The 5,152-nt window shown below is 29.6% G+C and overlaps 1 protein-coding gene across 1 annotated transcript in view; it reads right to left on the reverse strand.

The window, feature by feature from the left end:
* The window catches only part of LOC111687658 (DNA fragmentation factor subunit alpha-like), a 13,625-nt gene that overhangs the window by 5,153 nt on the left and 3,320 nt on the right, over window positions 1-5,152 (reverse strand). The window lies entirely within an intron of this gene.

Raw genomic sequence — 5,152 nt, forward strand, 5'->3', positions numbered from 1 at the left:
AACAGAACTAGAACAGAACTAGAACAGAACTAGAACAGAACTAGAACAGAACTAGAACAGAACTAGAACAGAACTAGAACAGAATTAGAACAGAACTAGAAAAGAACTGGAACTAGAACTATAACTGAACTATAATCAGAACTTACAAGCCTTCCTTCTTTCTGTAACTCTTACTTTACTTTTATACCTTTATCTGTTTGCTTTTCTATTCACTCTTCCTTCTGCTGTCCATCTTGTGTAAGTATTTGTTTATCTTTATTGTAGTATATTTTGTCTATAAAAGTTTTACGTTTAATTTTTATTATTTATTTTTTTTTTTTTTGGAAAATTATTTTGTATATTATTTTTCCTTCGTATTTAATTTAGTTTTGTGTTTTAATTGCTTTCACTATCAATTACAATTCATGTTGTTTTTTGTCTATTTTATATTAATATATTAATTAATATATATTAAGTTAATGTAGTATTAATTATTATTTTTATTAATTTAAATTTAATTATTTATGTTTCCATAACAGTACGTTAACCATCGTTTACAGAGATACCTTAACCCTACATTATTTTCTTGTATGTTTTAATTTTTTATTGATGCTAAAATTTAATGGCTGGTATTTTTCTTGTTGTTTTTTTTTAAGTTTGTTGATTAATGATCATTAATGTTTTAATTTTATCATAAATATTGATAAAAAATGTTATTTATTGTGATTAAATGTATGATTTAAAAAGTTCTACATGTGTAAGTAAGTATGATCAAGGAGTTGATTGATATTAATATCTTTTAAATCTCTATCTGTGAATACCCCTTATGTATAAAGATTAAGTATGTTTGGTTGTATCAATGTATTTATGTATCTATGTATATATGACTATATTGTTAAATGCTTGATAATATTAATGTCTGTATTTTGTTATATTTCATTTAAATGCGTTTTTGGTTTATAGTAAAATTGGTAATAAAATCATAAAATTATCTTTACTTTCTTAACATTTCAAATTCTTTAGTTAAGTTTCAGCAAAACGCTTTTCTCAAATACATTTATCGTTTAACAAATCAGTCAATTACGATCTTTAAATAGTTACAGTGTTTAAAAAGGAGAAATTTGATTTTTATAATCTGGTCTATAGGGAAACAACTGCTTTTAAAATAGCGATAAAATAGTGAGACTAAAACTACATGGTCTATATATTCCAAAGTCTATAGTCGGAACAATGAGGAGACAATGAGAGGCTGTAGTCATGACCCATGACAGAAGGAATATGGTCTTTACTATAAAACTCATCGCTCAACTCATAGTTTGGACTATAGTAAGACTATAGTGCGACTATAGTCTAGACTGTAGTGAGACTATAAACTCGACTGCAGTGAGTCTATAGTCTACCCTATTGTGAGACCATAGTCTGGACTATAGTGAGTCTATAATCTGGACTACAGTGAGTCTATAATCTGGTCTATAGTGAGACTATAGTCTGGACTATAGTGAGACCATAGTCTGGACTATAGTGAGACCATAGTCTGGACTTTAGTGAGACTATAGACTGGACTTTAGTGAGAATATAACCTGGACTATAGTAAGACTATAGTCTGGACTATAGTGAGAATATAGTCTGGATTATAGTGAGATTATTTGCTGGACTATAGTGAAACTGTAGACTGTACTATAGTGGGACTATAGTCTGGACTACAATGAGTCTATAGTCTGGACTATGGTGAGACTATAGTCCGGACTATAGTGAGACTATAGACTAGACTATAGAGAGACTATAATCTGGGCTATAGTAACACTATAAAGTCTGGATTATAGTCTGGACTATAGTGAGACTATAGTTTGGACCATAGTGAGACTATAGTCTGGACTATAGTGAGACTACAGTCTGAACTATAATGAGACTATAGTCTGAACTATAATGATACTATAGTTGGGGCTATAGTAATAATATAGTCTGTACTATAGTGAGACTATAGTCTGGTCAAAAGTGAAACTATATTCTGGACTATAGTGAAACTATAGTCTGGACTATAATGAGACTATAGTCTGGACTATAGTGAGAATATAGTCTGGACTATAGTGAGACTATAGTCTGGACTACAGTGAGAATATAGTCTGGACTATAGTGAGACTATAGTCTGGAATACAATGAAACTATAGTCTGGACTGTAGTGAGATTATAGTATGAACTATAGTGAGAATATAGTCTGGACTATAATGAGACTATAGTCTGGACCATAGTGAGAATATAGTCTGGACTATAGTGATACTATAGTCTGGACTACAGTGAGACTATAATATGGACTGTAGTGAGATTATAGTATGAACTATAGTGAGACTATATTCTGGACTGTAGTGAGACTATAGTCTGGACTATGGTGATACTATAGTCTGGACTATAGTGAGACTATAATCTGGACTATAATGAGACTATAGTCTGAACTATAATGGGCCTATAGTTTGAACTATAGTAAGAATATATTCTGGACTATGGTGTCACTATAGTCTGGACTGTAGTGAGGCTATAGTCTGAACTATAGTGAGGCTATAGTCTCGAATATGATGATACTATAGTTTGGACTATAGTGAGACAATAATATGGACTATAGTGAGACTATACTCTGGACCATCGTGAGACCATAATCTGGTCTATAGTGAGACTATAGTCTGTACTACAGTAAGATTATAGTCTGGACTATAAAGAAACTACAGACTAGACTATAGTGAGACTTTACAGTAAGAATATAGCCTAGACTATAGTGAAACTGTAGTGGGACTATACTTTGGACACTAAGGAGACTATTGCACTATTATTAGACTTAAGTTTGAATTATTGTGAGATTACGGTCTGGAATATGGGGAGACTATAGTCTGAGCAATAGTAAGATTATATTCAGGGCTTTAGTAATTTCGCTAAATTTTTGAGAAATTGTCAATTATTTGTTTAAACACAGTAACTACAACTCCTACTTGTTCTTTAAAATCTCTTCGAAACTCAAGTTTTGGGTACAAAAAAAACGAAAACATTTTTTTTAATTTTAAGCATTTTTTATAAATGTTTTAAATTCTATAACTAATTTCAATTTTCATTTTTTTGGTAAAACATTTATGTGTTTTTTTTAATATTGTTTTTCTGTTAATTTAATACTATTAAATTGTAAGTGCTAAATTCTTTTATATTATTTTCTAAATACATTTAAATTTAATGTTTTTTTTTTAATCTTACACAAATTTTGTATTAATATTAATTCGTTAGATTTGCTAAAAAAAATCAAAACTATCATCATTTTAGCAAAGAAATTCAAACTTCAACCTTCCACCATTTTATAAAAAAATATTTAGTTTTTGTTTTTTGTTTTGTGTTCTTTTAACCTTTTTCCTTACATAAACGTGTATTATTTTGTAAATTTCAAGTGATACTTGCAAAAATCGGTAGTCATATGTCTGGGGTTTTTGTGTTTCCTGTATTTGTTGTATTGTTGTCGTTCTGTTGTTGTAAATTGGTATCGGTAACAACAATTGTTATTGTTTGCTCCTGGTATTGTTGCTGTTGTTTGTCAGTGTTTGTTTGCACTTGTTCGATTGTCTTCGTAATGTTGGTTTGTTGTTGCTGATGGTGCTGCTGCTGTTGTTGTTGCTGTTGTTGCATGTTATTGTGATTGTGTATTTCATCATTCAATTGCCTACGTATTTCAGCATCAATGGCTTCGGCATCCTCGGGATAGCGTTCCGAACAGAATATGGCTCCATCTTTTAAAAGCTTTAACAGGTTAATTCTGTCCTCAGCGGTTCGCTTTGCACACAATGGTCTAATGGTTTGGGATTAGAATGAAAAGATGGAAAAAATAAAGAAAAATAAGAAGAAGTTAAATATTAATAATGATCTTTGTTTTAAAAAATAAAGCACAGATAATAAGAAAGCTTTAACAGAGACAACACACAAAAAGCTTACAACATGAAACTTAAAACGAAATAAACGGAATGGAAATTGTATATATAGTTTGCAAGCTTTTGTAAACCAAACACAATTACAGCTTTCTTTACACTTTTAACTAAAAGCTTTATTGCATATAAGTGATTTAGTGGTGAAAGCTTTGTTCAGGCTTCGTAAAGCTTTTAAAGTATTTGATATTCTAAAGAATGCTGCTAACAGCTCTTTAAAGCTTTTTAGAACTTTTAAAGATTTTGCAAACTTTTAAAACTTTTTACAGCTTTCTAAACAACATAAAACTTTAAAGTCATAAACTTATTTTATTTTTTCCAAAATGTTAAAAATATTTCTTTTACATTAAATTATATCATTTCATTTTTCTGCTAGAATGTTTAATTAACAATTACATCACTTGAAAATTTTACCATTTATATAAATAAAATTATATAGAACACATATATTTTTATGATTAATTTATGGATTTTAATGCATGAGTTATGTACGTATGCTGTTAGTCATATTTTAAATAACAGCCATACAACCAGCCAACAACCATATGTATACAATAAACCATTTCGCATATTTGCGTAAAATACAAAAATATTATATACAACTACATACATATGAATGTACTTTTTAACTGAAAAAATAACATTTTAAAAAACATGCTATGAATGGCAACAACAACAATTCATATTAAAATAACCTAATAAAATGGAATATATGATTTAAGAGAAACTTGTATAGAACGTAAAAACCTTAAATATAAAACGGTTCCAACTGTTCAAAATAGGCAAGACTATAACCTAGTTTATGAAATGAACAGTAGTCCATGGTATAGTGTTATATAGACTTGAGCCTAATATAGACATTAACCAATAATCAAGTGGATAGTCTGTACTATAATCCAGTTTAGACACCGGTCTTCATATTATTCTATAGTCTAGTCCATGGTTTCATCTGTAGTCTTTTCTATAGTTTTTTTCTACAATCCAGTCTATAGCCAAAAGTCAAAGTCTAGTCTTGGCATATAATCTGGTCTATATTCTAGTGTACATTATAGTATACAATCTATAGTCTATTCTATAGTCTAGTCCATAGTCTAGTCCCTAGTTTAGTCTATAGACTAGTCTATAGTCTAGTCTATAGTCTAGTCTATAGTCCAGTCTATAGTCTAGTCTATAGTCCAGTCTATAGTCCAGTCTATAGTCTAGTCTATAGTCTAGTCTATAGT

The sequence above is a fragment of the Lucilia cuprina genome, chromosome 6, assembly GCF_022045245.1.
Source record: "Lucilia cuprina isolate Lc7/37 chromosome 6, ASM2204524v1, whole genome shotgun sequence".
NCBI lineage: Eukaryota > Metazoa > Arthropoda > Insecta > Diptera > Calliphoridae > Lucilia > Lucilia cuprina.